Source organism: Schistocerca serialis, chromosome 2, assembly GCF_023864345.2.
Source record: "Schistocerca serialis cubense isolate TAMUIC-IGC-003099 chromosome 2, iqSchSeri2.2, whole genome shotgun sequence".
NCBI lineage: Eukaryota > Metazoa > Arthropoda > Insecta > Orthoptera > Acrididae > Schistocerca > Schistocerca serialis.
The window spans coordinates 538,562,742-538,578,522 of NC_064639.1; the positions used below are offsets into that span (position 1 = coordinate 538,562,742).

Here is a 15,781-nt window from a genome sequence, read left to right on the forward strand (position 1 = left end):
AGAACTGCTATGGCCTTGCAATCAGGCAAAATACAGGCAATCTTGAAGAAATGAGGAGAGCTATATGGGCTTTATATTTCCACACCGCATCCACGGATGAGCATCCACAACATGGTTTGTGCCCCAAAGGTGAAAACAGCTGGTGTAAATACAATAGGGGACTAACAACAGGAGAGAAATACATTCACCACCACAGTCTACCATCAGCCATCATGGCAGAAATAAAGCCCATTTTCAGAGATCTGGCTGACAGAAGTCTTCTGATGAAATGTCTTCACGGAAAAACGCAGAACCCCAACGAGTGCTTGAATAGTGTGATATGGCATCGTCTCCCAAAAACAGTGTTTGTCGGAATTAATACACTACATTTTGGTGTGTATGATGCTGTGGCAACCTTCAATCTTGGAAATATAACTAAATGCCAGGTCCTTCAAAAGTTGGGTATGTGTGTTGGTTCCCGTACGGTACGTGCTATGTTCTTTTTAGATCAGCACAGACTAAGGCATGCTGATAATATAATCAAGACATTAGTGAAAAAAGCAAGACAGGTGCAGAGGGGTGCCAAAAGAAGACTTGAAGATGATTATGAAGACTGTGAAGGGGGTATTAGCTACGGATCAGGAATGTTTTAATCTTCTTTCTCCGTTTCCCGTAAGTTTACTTTTTACTTCATCTAGGAACATTATCTCAGGTACTGGTCAACCTAGAAGTCTGAAATTTTTATGACGTAGTGACATAGGTCCCTATTACACACTGAAACAACGATTTTTTAATTACTTGATTTACAAAAGACTTAGGGGTGATAGTCTAGTAAAAAGCGATGGAAAAAATTTACTTAAAAATAAATGTACAATATCTCTGTAAGGAAATACTTTGACAATAAACTGTTGTTTCAGTATTGTTGTAACATATGAATGCACATACAGTAAAATTTTTACCTCTCTGTCTCCAGTAGTTTGTGAGAAAATGTTCCCTATAGTAGGCATATATTAACATTGCGGGGATAGGTGATTCCGTATCCCCTTAAGAGACTGCTGTAAAGTGAGCTTTTGTGTAAACAGTGGAAAGATTAGATTGCTGCATAAATGAGGGACTGTGGTCCCATCTAGGTAGACGGCCACACTGTGAGAACGATGCTTACCTACCCTAAAGTCTTTCATTTTCATACAAGAGAGATCTGGAGGCGGTGATTGGCCCCTCTCAGTATACGCAAAGGAGAAGCTTGATCCCCAGTGTGGGAACCCCACGCCAACAAAACAGTGAAGAGAGGAGATTCAATGAGCAGAGCATTGTGCCATTGGTTTGTACAATGTGGGAGTAGTTTCGTTCTGCTAATTCACTTCTTGTACTGAGGCTTGATGGAAAGTGGTGGTGATTCTTGGAGGGAATCATCATCTGTTTCTCCCCTGGTGGAGAACATGTCTATCCCTAGTGAGTAAGACTTAGGGTCTGTATCTTATGGTGGAGAAAGAGCACATGGCAGTTTCCAACTGTACAAACAGTGGAACTGCACATCATCTCAGTCATATCATGTGTCACGAGGATGAACTTATTCATCCTGATTCAGCTGCCTGATGTTTGGCAATTCCAGCATGCACCGTTATGCCCGTGAGTCAAATTGGTTTAGCCAGACCAGTGTACAAGTGCATCTCACACTGAAATCTGCCGGGACGTCAGGACTATGATAGGGAAATGTCCCACACACTGATAATTAGAACGCCGGAGCTCTTAATTGGCATACTTCCATGGACACGTCAGAACTTTACAGCAGCTGCAGTGCACTGCTTCTCACACACAGAGCGTCGTTTTCTGCTACCACCTGAATCATGGTGAAAGGAAACTACTGCTACACTAGTGTAGATTTTCTCAATGATATTCACAGCTCCCTGTTCTCAGGTGAACCATAGTTTGTGGTATAGTTGATTCCATTTGAACAGAGTTGGGTGTCACAGTGGATTCATGTACACAAAGTCAGATTGTGTTTTAGGAGGGATTATTTCAGGGGAGAATTTATATAGCTTCCATCCAAATGTATGCTTTGCCTATCAAACACCATTCCTTAACTGATTTACGTTTGTAATTTTTATACGACATTTATCAGCTGGTTCTACAGGAAGTTGTAGTTACTAAAGGTATACTAAAACTTATTTTGTGAACTTAAATATGCCACTGTTTTCGTTCATATTTCCTAAACTATTCACTGTTTTTATTTTATTGTGGTGTTACACGAGAACATCAGAAATTAAAGTTTCAACAGTATTAAATTAGTTAATTTGACTGCTTATTTAACTTCTGAAAGTGATTATATGCATAGGACAAGCACCATGTGTAACTTCACTAATTCGTATAAAATACTCATGTGAGTAGCACATATTTTGAAGTTTCTGCTAAGATAATTTTTTTTTATCTAAAGACAATAACATTTAGCTTTACTCAGACATACCGAGCGAGGTGGTGCAGTGGTTAGCACACTGGACTCGCATTCGGGAGGACGACGGTTCAATCCCGTCTCCAGCCATCCTGATTTAGGTTTTCCGTGATTTCCCTAAATCGTTTCAGGCAAATGCTGGGATGGTTCCTTTCAAAGGGTACGGCCGATTTCCTTCCCCATCCTTCCCTAACCCGAGCTAGCGCTCCGTCTCTAATGACCTCGTTGTCGATGGGACGTTGAACAACACTAACCTAACCTAACCTAACCTACTCAGACATATATTATTGATTAACACAAGTGACGGCTTGCAATTGGTGTCCCTTGGTCAGGATCTCGAATCGTAGTACTTTTGTGAGATGCTTAGCGTGTTATCTTATGTAACACGCACAAATAGTTCAAATGGCTCTGAGCACTGTGCGACTTAACGTCTGAGGTCATCAGTCCCCTAGAACTTACAACTACTTAAACCTAACTAACCTAAGGACATCACACACATCCATGCCCGAGCAGGATCCGAACCTGCGACCGTAGCAGTCGCGCGGTTCCGAACTGAAGCGCCTAGAACCGCTCAGCCACCGCGACCAGCATGTAACAGGCAGATGTTTATCTTTTTTATTTTTCAGAGTGAGGCTATGGTGCACCAAGAACATTCAGACTCAGGATTGACACCGTGCATTGTATCTCAGAATGTTGTAGTCATTTTATTTTTAGTGTCATTTATTTTTCTTTATTTGTTTCTCATTTTATGGAAGTGACTTCTGCATCACCTGTTGTCTGTCGTTGTCTGATGATGTGTCATTGCTAACACTGTTATGCATCCTTTTGTGGAAGGTATTTGATTGTCGGAATATGTACGACATTTTAGAGAAAGTTATGTTTCATAGAATTAGGCATAAAAGTGTGCATTATTTAAGAGAAGATCAGAGTAGAGGTGTGGTGCATGATGCGTTAGAATTGGAAACTGGCAGAAGAAGCAATTGATTTGAATGCTTTCGAGAAGCAAAGCTGTTTCGTACAGTGAGAAAGGCTGCAAGCTAATGTCATCTAAAATGGAACATGAGCCAGACATTGAGGCAGAAAAAGATAGAATGATGGAAGACGTTCATTTAAATCAGTCTGCAAATAGGGCGCAAATATCAAAACCAGAATACTAAATGACAGCGCTCAGTTCACTCAAGAAATGAAAGTGAAAATGATGCTGAGGTGGCAGGTTTTGTAGGTTCTGTAAATACAAGAAAGAGATACAGTTGAGGAAAGTAACAGTCTGATTTCACAGGCAAGGTGTCGTAGTCGAGTCGTGTGTGTCTAGTCCTGGGTACGTTACTGGAAGTATGTAATCGATCATTCAGTTTATGCAAGAGGCAGGAAGAGATGATGGCAGGGAGACCAAAGACAGAGAATCCTCATTAATGAAATCAGAGAAACTGAGAAGTGACAAGAGGAGGAGGAAAATAGACAGGATGAAGTCACACAAGAAATTAAGGAAATTCGAAGGAGGTTGATGAGTTCGTCAGAAATGTAAATCAGTCAGGAATGAAGGTAAGGGTGTAATATCAGAGGTTGAAGACATTAGGAAAACGTCAGATGAGAAGCGAGAAGTAGCGGTAAAGTCAAAATGTGAGGCTTGGACAGACAGATTAGTAGCACGAGATGCACAAAAAAATGCCAAAATTGCACAAGATCAGGTAGTGCTGGCAAAGGTTGAAGTGAGTGCAACCAGTCATTCCTGCACTTAAAAAATAGGGACAGTGATTAGTTGAAAAGACAAAGGATTACATGTTAGAAATCAAAGATGATCTAACACATCTCACTACCCTAGAAAGAGCCGACGTAGATAAGACAAATGTGCGAACGGGTCACTTGTGTAGGAATCCAGCCCGAAGCAACAGCATGTCGCTGTGAGTTCATTGGTCACCAGGAATGTCAAAGACAAAATTTTGTAACTCAATCTGTAGCCACGTTCCCAGCACAGGCCAATAAAAGGCAAGAATGCCCATGTAATGGTGTACAGCTCTCGGTGGACCACACATAGTCAGTGGCACGTAGTGCACAAAGTAATCAGCCGTGCCATGGTTGCGTGCTACTCAGACATACAGAAACATTACCATGTGACTCTGATGACAGGAAACGAGGGTACAACAGCATTCAGGGATCAGTTGACCATGAAATCTTGGGCACACATGTGCCAGAAGTTAGAGAAGTCCAGTGGTGCGAAATGATAAGTATTTTGACTTAAAACATTTTCTCTCAGTTCAGAATTTTCAGGATTACAAGGACAACTGCAATTCATTACATTCCATGTCATTGAGTGGTTAGTATAATAGGGTACTACCCAAGTCATGGTCACTAGTATATGAACTGTTTTTTACCTGTGGATACCTGGAAACTTCAAAAGCTGAGCACATGCATAGCTCTGCAGCAAATTCCTCTAGCTATGGTGAATTCAGAGAGACTTAACTAAAGACTTATTGGTCTCAGGACACCCAAGAAAGGATTAAACAGGAGTTTATGTCAGGGGAAGATTATGAAGAATCACAGTGCTGCAGTTCAGTACAGTTTTTCAAAACACTTGTCAACACAAATTGTTATCTGGACCAACTGTATAGTCATAAGGAGATAATGCAACACTGCTTCATGGAACTGCCATTGAGGTACGCTTTTCCTATCAAACACCATTCCTTAACTGATTTGTGTTTGTTATTTTTGTGGAACATTTATCAGCTGGTTCTCCAGAAAGTTGTAGTTACTAAAGGTATATTTAAAACTTGTCATTATTTTGTAAACTTAAATATGCCACTGTTCTCATTAATATTCCCTCAACTATTCACTGTTTTTATTTTTTGTGGTGCTACAAGGGTACACAAGAATTTAAGTTTCTGCATTATTAAATTAGTTAATTTAATTATTAATTTAACTTCTGAAAGTGATTAATGCATAGGGCAAGAAAAGTACCATGATTAAATTCACTAATTCATGTAGAATATTACTGGTAGTGCCCACTCCAGTTTATATACGAGGGCTATCCACAAAGTACATTATGTTTTCGTTTGTGTCCGTTAGGGACGGGGCTAGCACAGCCATCTTGGTGTCAAGGCATTCCACTGCTCAGTCGGCATCCTGCCGTGCTAGTGAGAGGTTCGTGCTGTACTCCGTTGAGTTACTGTGACAGTTTGAAGTGTCAGCATTAATTGAAAATGCCGTGAAGTGCGAAATGCGTGCTGTAATAAGGTTTATGACTGCAAAAAACTGTACATCGATAGAAATCTATCGGCAGCTTTGTGAAGTGTATGGTGACAACATAATCACTGAAGGTGGAGTGCGTCAATGAGTCATAAAATTTAAAAATGGCCAAACTAATGTTCACGACGAAGAGCGAAGTGGAAGACCCAGCATAGTGACTGCCGAACTTGTCGAAAAAGTCGATGCTGCGATCCGTGAAAACCGTAATTTCACAATAACGGAACTCTCTATGAGTTTTCCACAAATTTCACGAAGTTTGTTGCACGGAATCATTACCGAAAAGCTTGGTTACCACAAGTTTTGTGCAAGATGGATACCAAAAATCATGACAGAGATTCACAAATATCAGCGAATGGCTGCAGCGTTAACATTTTTGGACGCTTACAAGAAAGATGGCGACTCATTACTCGATCGCATCGTTACTGGTGACAAAACATGGATTAAGCATGTGAACTGCGAGACAAAATTGCAGTCAATGCAGTGGGGGCACACAAATCCCCCCCCCCAAAAAAACCAAGAAATGCATGCAGACAATGTCGGCAAGGAAGGTGATGGCGACTGTCTTTTGGGACAGAAAAGGTGTGATTTTTGTGGATTTCCTGGAAAGAGGCACTACAATAAACTCTCAAAGGTATTGCCAAACTCTGCACAACCTCAGAAGAGCAATACAAAACAAGTGCAGGGGAAAGTTGGGCTCAAAGATCTTGCTGATTCACGACAACATCCGGGCCCACACGGCAAAAGCCACTCGTGAAGTTCTCGAATCTTTTAAGTGGGAGTTGTTTCCTCACCCGCCATACAGTCCCAACCTAGCACCGAGCGACTTCCACTTATTCCCAGCAATGAAGAAGTGGTTGGCTATGCAGCGTTTTGATGACGATGCACAGCTTCAAGAAGAGGTAACCATGTGGTTGAAGGTGCAGGCGGCCGAATTTTATGATGAAGGAATTTCCAAGCTTGTCCATCGCTATGATAAGTGCCTTAATTTAAATGGCAACTATGTAGAAAAGTAGTATTTAAGTGTGGCTTTCATCTGTATATAATAAAAAAGAATTTCCAATACTTTATTTATTTTTAATTCCAAAACGTAATGAACTTTGTGGGTAGCCCTCGTACATGGTGCTGATGTACCAAATGGCAACATCTGGAATGCTGCATTATATTTTCATATGAGCTGTAAGAATTGTCTCAGCTGTGGCTTGTCCCCTTGTATCAATGCATGTAATTTGGCTGGTGTGGGTGCAGGGTGTGGCAGTTTAACCTTACCATCCCTATATCACATGCTAGATGGTTCACCAGAAACCACTTTACACAAGCAATGCGAACATAATGCTGACATTTCATCCAGACAAACAAATGGTACCTCTGCATATATCTCACAAGGTATATAAAGGTAGGCCAGCATGGATAGGTGTTTATATGCCTCTGCCTGATGATGTCTCATGTTTTTGAGAAGTGTCTCACATTGTAGTGGAGTCCATGTACTAGCAAGTGTGAGACATACTGTCTTAACTGTTTAAGCCTTGCAGCACTGTCACCAGCAGAATCTAACACTCTGCATGTTGCTGCAGTTGTTAGAATCTGAGCATGAGGTGGTTTTACATCTTCAGGATGTTCCTGCGTACACAATAAATATATATATTATATATACCACAGGGGAACACTTAATCTACTGGCATATGCTTCCGTCTCAGTAAGTTGCACACATGTATATCATGTGTGTTGCAGTAGAGGAGTTTGAAGTGTGTTCAGGTCCAGTGTCAGGAGGTAACAATGCTGTTCAGTGACATAGCAGTGTACTGTGCCATCCTTGCCAAACATTTAATAAATGTAGCATTTGTACATACATACATACAAGGGGAGATGGTAACACGTAGGTATTTCATATTGGATGAATATATTGGGACATACCTGTACTAAGAGCCTGGCATATATCCAGTGACCTCACAACATGACGCACATTCCAGTTGCGTAATCGCAAAGTACGTAGTGGGCTTACTGTGATGTACTGATGATCATCACCTTGAAAATGATACATTGTTGTCTGCAGAAGGAAGGGAATGGATGGGTATGTGCCAGGGGGGAGGGGGTACGCAATACAGCTGTGTGTGGCAGGTTAGCTACTTGAGTGCCCGTAATGGGCTGACATGTAGCTTGCCCTGTAGAGCAGGTTGATAAGGCACATCGATACTATTCCCATGCAACACATCTGTTGTGCAGTGCAGCCTATACAGTGTGGGCTTAAAAAACCTTGTCTGTATCTCCATCAATATTAAAGCTAGAGTGTTTTAAAGCTCCCCTCCCTCGCCCTTGTTGCTGGTCCTAACAGAGCAAGGATTTCCTGTGACAAACTTATTCCACTTCAGTCCAGGGCCCTGGGAGCAGTTTCAAACATACATATTCTCAGCTTTACATATCTTATGATAGATATAAATATAGCTGAACATCCCAGCTTCACCCAGTTATTTGTTGCTTCCTCTTCCACATGCCTCCTCACAACCTGTCCATTTCCCCCTACCTCCCTACACAAGCACCATCTGCCTGCTCATATTCCCTTTCTGTCAATCTCCTCCCCCCCCCCCCCCCTTGACCAAAAACCACAGCTGCACTTGTGTCATTGTACTCCGCCCCAACCATCCTTGTGCTCCACACTCCACCAATCCGTAGCGATTGGTGGAAATCGATACAGACACGGAATGAAGACACAATGACTGATATGTAGGGATACATTGATTCACAATAGTACAGTATTATATACAATAGCTGGCTTACTATTCCTAGGTGTTGTGATGTGTAAATTGCTGGGTGAGCTAACTCTGCTGCATGCCACATGCAAATAGCCACACGATAAACAGGATATTGTAAGGTTGGTAAGTCATTCATCCACAGTTTGCCCCCATGTTTTATTTATAGTGGTTTAGCACTCTGTCATCAGGCCACAAGTGGCCCATTGGGACCATCCAACTGCCGTGTCATCCTCAGCTGAGGATGCGGATAGGAGGGGCATGTGGTCAGCACACCGCTCTCCCGGTCGTTACGATGGTTTTCTTTAAACCGGAACCGCTACTATTCGGTTGAGTAGCTCCTCAATTGGCATCACGAGACTGAGTGCACCCCAAAAAATGGCAACAGCACACGGCAGCCCGGATGGTCACCCATCCAAGTGCCAGCCATGCCCAACAGCGCCTAACTTCGGTGATCTGATGGAAACCGGTGTATCCACTGCGGCAAGGCCATTGCCCTTATTTATAGTGATGACAAATGCCAATTGTACAGTGATCTGCAGTCTAAAAAATGGTACTAGGACATTCGATGGCATTAGGGATATGCGAGGTATGTGTATCGTACATATATTGAATCACCAGCATGCCTACCTATTATGACAGTGGTTCCTGTTACATTTAGTAATATCTTCATCGTGCATAGTCATGTTCCATTGCACACATTTTGTGCACTCTGATTTCACAGTAACACAATGCATATGCCTGCCTTCAGTGTAAAATGGTATGACGGCAGACAAGGTGGTGTCAGTGACTGCAAGCATTCAATCAGTAATTGTACCATACTGTCAACATGGTGTGTAATCACAAAGCATGTAGCATGCTTGCTTGCTTTAATGTACTGATGATCTGTGCCTTGGAGCTAAACACTGATGGCTGAGGGGGAGGGAAACACATCAATGTATTGTGGGTTGCCTATCTGAGTGCCAATGAGGGATCTAACAAAGATTTTGCATGTTTGTATCTCTGTAAATATTAGAGCTAGATCTTTATAAACCCCCCTATATTCGTCCTCTTGGAGCAAGGAGTTTGTGTGTCAGATTTGGCCCATTGCAGTCAAGGGGATAGGAGTAATTCTTACACATACATAAATTTGTTCATCTTTATAAAGCTTTAGACTAGCATTTCCTCCATATCATCACCCATATACATGTCCTTCCTGCCCTTCCCCCTGTCCATCTCCTGCCCCTCCTCTCTATACCTCCCTCTCCCCTTAATCATTTCCTCCTTCTCTCTTCAACTCACTAAGCTGCTCCTCCCACCACTCCGTATCCCTCTACTCCCTCCTCTGCCTCCTCTTGCTGTCCCTTCCCTCCTTCTCCCTGATCTCCTGCTTCCCCTCTCTCGCTCCATCCCCTCTAGCCCCCCCCCTCCTTTCCCCCTAACCTACCACCTCCTGCCCCCCTCTCTCTGTCCATTCCCTGTTCAATTCATCTTAAACGTCCCCCAGCCATGCCAATCCGCAGATTTAGCACCTGAAAAACAGATTGAAACCGATAACAGTGGCTAACAGGCAAAAATTCTAACAATCAAGGAAGTAAGGCGCCACTTACTTCTAATGCATTTATTAAAACTAGCTAAAACATAATATACAATCTGCCAAGATAATGAATATAGGTAGAATCAAACCTTAAGAAACTAGATCATCAACAATTTAACATTGTACCACGCAACAGTACTGCGTATGCCTTAAGGGCTACAATCACAAAGAAAGCCTGAAGGGCCAAGTTATAAAGAATACACACAACGTGTTGAGCCTGAAGGGCCACCAAAATAGTTAACTAGACTTTAGTTAAAGAACAGATTTACCAACAGTTTAGGCAAGGCAGTGTGAAACAATAAAGAGGCCTGAAGGGCCGTGCAACTTCCAAGTAAGGGGCCTGAAGGGCCAAATTAAGAAAATCTTAAAAATATCAACTGGAAAATAAGTGCTTATTAACAACTCGACCTTGAGGGCCAGGTAATAAATGAAATTAGTCAAACAAATTCTGCAATAAGTAAGTAATGCCCAGGAATTTCAGTAAGCCAGCCTTAAGGGCCCCAGTACACTAACAAGGGAGGTTAAATATTAAAACTGGATTTCAAAGCCTTAAGGGCTGTAGAGCTTTCAAAAGGGTGCCTGAAGGGCCAATTCATCAAGGTACTTAATAAACAACTCAGCCTGAAGGGCTGGTCGATGGTTAAGGTTAGGCAAGTTCTCAAAAATAGAAGGCAAATCAACAAATTTATCAGTAATCAAGCCTTAAGGGCCACAGTACATTTAGAATCCACATTAAGCATTAAGATCTATCATACAGAGAAGCAATTCCCTAAAACTTAGCAACCTTAAATCAATCAATTGATCCTATCCAGCTTAAAACCTAGGGACGACAATACATGCATATACTTCTAAAAGGTAAACTTGCATAAAATCTAAATTTAAAGTGCAAACAATCACACACCAACATGGCCAGCAAATTTACGAAAGTTTAACCACAATTACTGAGTGTGAAATACAAGCAGCTGCAAGGCTACCAATCAGTCATCGTGCCCCAATATCATGATTTACAATCTTCAGGTAGTACGAAACAGGAAAAATACAAGGCGAGCCCCAAAGAGGAATTAAATGATGCCCTTCAATTACAAATCATTAAACCGCAGCGTAAAGCTGCCACATTTCACAAACTGGCGTAAAAGCCACCAGCTCAATCGACACTGTTCATATAGGCAAACATACAATTCAAATTTTCTAACCCTGTAAAATTTTCAGTCTAAAGGGGGCTGATGATAATGTACGGTATTAAACCAATCTTTAAGATAAACACATGCACCAACAACTTTTAAGGTGTGCACAGCCACGTACTTCACAAATTTCTTTTCTTTCTCTCACATACATAGAACATGAAGGCTTGGAACTGACTACCAAATTGGTCACAAGAATCAATAGATAGCCACCAATATATCAGTACCTAATTAGACAGTCTCCTAGTGTGACATGACAGAGCAACAGTTCACATTCACAGCCTTTGATTCAACATGTTCTACTATCCTTGTTGTACAGCATCGACCACGCCCGGAGTGCCTACTGTAAATTTTAACCAAGCAATTCACACTCACGTCGACGCCTAACTGAGGAACCAGCCCAGCAGTACAAGAACAACCTACACACTCGAAGTCAAACTCCGCAAACACAGTGCAGAACTAACATTCAACCTTTTCTTTCATAGGTTCAGAACCGGCGAGCTAAACCGGTGGACGGAAAACACACAATGTCGGCGGCAGCAACATAAAGGAAGTCACAAACACCACCCTAATACAAGGCAATAGCAAGTCAAAAGCCCAATGGCAATAGCGAAATATACTCAACTTCAGTCCCGGAAGAAAACCTGCCACCCTCAGTGCTCAAAACATTCCCGGAGCAACTGTCCTTGGCGACTCCCACTCTTCTCCGGAACAGCAACATCACAGCTCCTTATTTCAATTATCTTCTGACCAGAACAAGCATAATCGGAGCTAACAGCTTCTCCAAGTTAGACACGCTATGCCGTAGAACCTCACGGTGGAATGAGCCGACCGACACTACACAAACCACCGCAAGTAAGGTAAACAAGCACTTCCGGAGTCGATGGCGTACTGCCACGCTTCACGACTCGGTCACTCCAACCCGCCGACCTAGAGGGCGGGGCATGAGACGAGGAGAACAGACGGCGCCGCCACGCAGAAAAGCGCCGGCGGGAAGCCAAGGCGTAAGTAGGGTGCGTGTTTAAACGAGACGGACAGAAGCACGTCTCACAGATCAGTAAAGCAAACCTATACTACAACCACAACATGCCTGTCATGCAAAGGAGGCTACACGCTGGTAGTAGAAAACCATTTGTTGCCTCTGATGTGTAAGCTGCCCTACAAAGCATGTCTGACATACAGTGAAGCCTAAATTGCAGGGGCTGAGAAACAACACTTTTTGCCTCTATCTCTGCTCCTATTGGAGCTGGGAGGTTATGAACCCTACAGTACTGGTACTTGTGAGACTTGATATTTTTCTGCTAATTTTTGTTGAAATCGATCCAGGGCTTTGGGAAGAGATCCCAGACATACAAACATGAATGTCACATAATTTGCACATCTCTTTGTTCATTTCCTCCTCTACACTCTTTCTGCCCATCACCTTCTCGCCTCCCTATCTGCCCAACTCATCCTCCCACCTCTCTCTGTCCATTCCCTCCTCTCTTTCTGTTCATCCCCTTCTCCCCCTCCCTCCATCTTCACATCTCCTTGTCCTATCCTCTCTCCCTATCCGTCTCCTCTGCCCGCTCCCCCCCCCCCCCCCCCCCCTCTCTCTCACCTCATCCGTCCATCTCACCATTTCTCAGGCATGCCCATCTGCAATTGTAGCCCTCGCAAAAGAGGTTGATAAAACATGCTGGTACTACTCCCATAACACGTCCCTCATGCAGCATAGCCTATATGTCAGGGGCTTGGAAATGCTTTTGTTCCCATGACATGTAAGCTACCATGCAAATTAGGCCAATAATCCATGCCAATATCACTCCAACACAACACAATTGTTGTGCTGCACAGCTTACACGAAGGAGATTGGAAAACTTTTTCTTGTCCATGACATGAAAGTTACCCTAAAATGCAGGCTGATAAGGTAAATTGATACTATTCCCACATAATACACCTGTCATGGATGGCAGCCTATAAGGCAGGTATTTAAAAAAAACGCAGCATTATAATCTCCCCTATGTTGATCCTCTCAGGGCATGGAATTTGTGTCTCACATTTCTCCCACTTTGGTCCAGGGCCCTGGTAGAAGTTCTTCCATGTACATATATACATACTTACATAAGCTCAGCTTCACACACACACACACACACACACACACACACACACACACACACACACGTGACAACTTCTTATGCTTGCCCGCTGTTAGTGCTGCTACAATATATTTTTGAGGCTCTCATTAATGTACTCATATATGGCTGTCCACTACTATTACCTCTACTATGAACAAGACCGACTCCCTCATGTCAACCCTAAAATCTGTTTCATACTATGCTTCATGTTTGTGCAAAATACAGAGGAATTTTAACCAAAACCATTGGTGGCTTGCCAATATGGGTTAGATACTGCATCCAGTCTTTCTTACTGTGCTGCTTAATGCTACTTTGCATATCAATCTAATTATCACACTTGTTCTGCACTTCTGACAATTTAACCTTTACAGCTCGTTCCACTGGCTTCCCTTTCCCTTAACACTAAATGTACATGTTTTCCTTTTACATTCATACTGCAAGATTACCCTCTTACTCTCTCTGGGAATCCAGTTAGTTGGAATCTGGGCTATTGATGGTTCATGCTGATGCTCAGCTCTCTGCCTGAGAACAATGAAAGTCGCACACAGCAGAGTTAGAGCCAATGTGTCACTTGGTATTGCAGCACTATAAAATCACTGTCATGTATCAGTGTCCTATGAACTGCTCTGTGTGTTGCATTAACTACTCGGGAATTGATCTAGGGGATGGATTAGGTCAGATCCTAGAGTTTGAGTTAGTAATGTTATATTAGGTGCTGGCAATAATTCCAAAGGTACATCTGGCCAAATACAACTGTGGTTGTGAGATGTTCACTTGCGTGATCCCCATAATTGTGGCTGGTAGATGGAATGCCAGTGCTGTTCTATCACATGTAGTGTTGCTAATTAATAACCTGTTTGCCCAAAGTTCAATCTGTCTGGCCTCAGTGGACTACACCTGCTTTAACAACTTGCCACTACTGCTGCATCATCATAGGTGGAATGAATCCAATGACAACATGCTTGCTGGAAACACAGTCTGGGTCCCAGGACATGCGTCAGACAATATAGTTCCTTCTGTCACGCTAGGAACAATTGCACCGCACATGTGCCCAACCTGGTTTGTATTACCATGGTCAGACATACCGTTACTTCCCCCCTCCAACAATGTATTTCTTCCTCCATCATCACTGCAAACCTGCTATCATCTTCAGAAATGAATAATATCCTGTAGATCCTTGTCTGCATGAAATTCCCAAGAATTCCCAGCTTCACTGGGTATGTATGAATGACGTAACACTTAAACTGTGCATGTGTTCCTTTACCGGAATTGAAATTAGAATACATAATCATGATTGGTCAGTTTCCACTTCTGTTTGTACTACGTGGTAGTAGAAGGGTAGGTTTCATCTACCAGGTTCTATGATTAGGCTTAATTCAGGCAGTAGCTGGTTCCATACTTTCTGTAGCCCTGAAAAGTACTGTTCAGGTGACAAAATGTAATACTGCTATGATTTCAATTCCTTCCAGTCTTGCCCTTGATGTATTGCAACCTAAGGACAGAGACAAATATCACCCTTTCTCCCTCCTCAGAAGGCTGCTGCCACTAGCAGGCCCATTCAAATACAATAAAGCAACACAAAAAAAAAATCTTTACAGCAACATAACTTATTCACTACAATTGCATACATACACAAACACAAAAAAAGAAATCCTTGACAGACATATTCTTGACCTTAATGAATACAGTACCTCACGCATGGGCTCAACCACATCTTCTCTCATCCTGTGACTCCTCCTCCTCCTCACTTTCATCTCTGGATCCACCCATGGTACTCACAGAATCAACTCCAGACTATCCCAGGAAAAGTCATAGATGTCCAACATGTACGGTTGTCATTCTTGTTGGCAGTAGAAGGTTCACGTTGTCTGGTGCAGTAGTCTCCTCAACCTGATAAGGCCCTTGTGATAAACTTCTTCGTCTTCCCTTTGGCATGCAAGGAACTGGATATCACCCACTGCTCTACTTCATAGGCAGTAAACTTACTGTATGTTTGACTGATTTCTCCTGTTTGTTTAATACCTTTGTATTCGCCTTCTGTATTTCTTTCCATACTTCTCATAGTGTTTCTACAAATTCAACACAAAATTTGTGCCCTGATCCGTAACTAAGGTATAAGGTACTCCAAATTTAAATATGGTATCCAACTGTTCACCAAAGCCTAGGCTACTGTACTGGCCTGCTTACAAGAATCTCCACCATTCCTAAGAACCTCAAAAAGTGATCTATGATTTATTCCCAGTAGATGTCCTACTGAAAGGTCCTAAAATATCAAGTCCTATCGTTTTAACGGGTTTAAGCATCTCTATAGCTGTTGTTACAAATGATGGCAATCGAGTTTAGGCTTTTTCTGTGCACCTATATGCACATTCTCCAACAGCCAATAAGCATTCAGTAGTCTTCTCAGTGCTCTCCTGTGAAAGTTGTAGCCAATGTGAGAATTAAACATAATCATAGCAAGTTAATAGTGAATTTTTAACTCATTTGTTGTG

General features: G+C 42.4%; 1 non-coding gene and 1 pseudogene across 1 annotated transcript; one reads left to right on the forward strand and one right to left on the reverse strand.

The window, feature by feature from the left end:
- The first annotated feature begins 2,445 nt into the window (after positions 1–2,445).
- Positions 2,446–2,518, forward strand: Trnaa-cgc (transfer RNA alanine (anticodon CGC)). The gene has a single exon. It is a non-coding gene; the product is annotated as a tRNA-Ala (tRNA).
- A 6,276-nt stretch (positions 2,519–8,794) lies between these two features.
- On the reverse strand, positions 8,795–8,912 carry LOC126459453 (5S ribosomal RNA; annotated as a pseudogene).
- Positions 8,913–15,781: the final 6,869 nt, after the last annotated feature.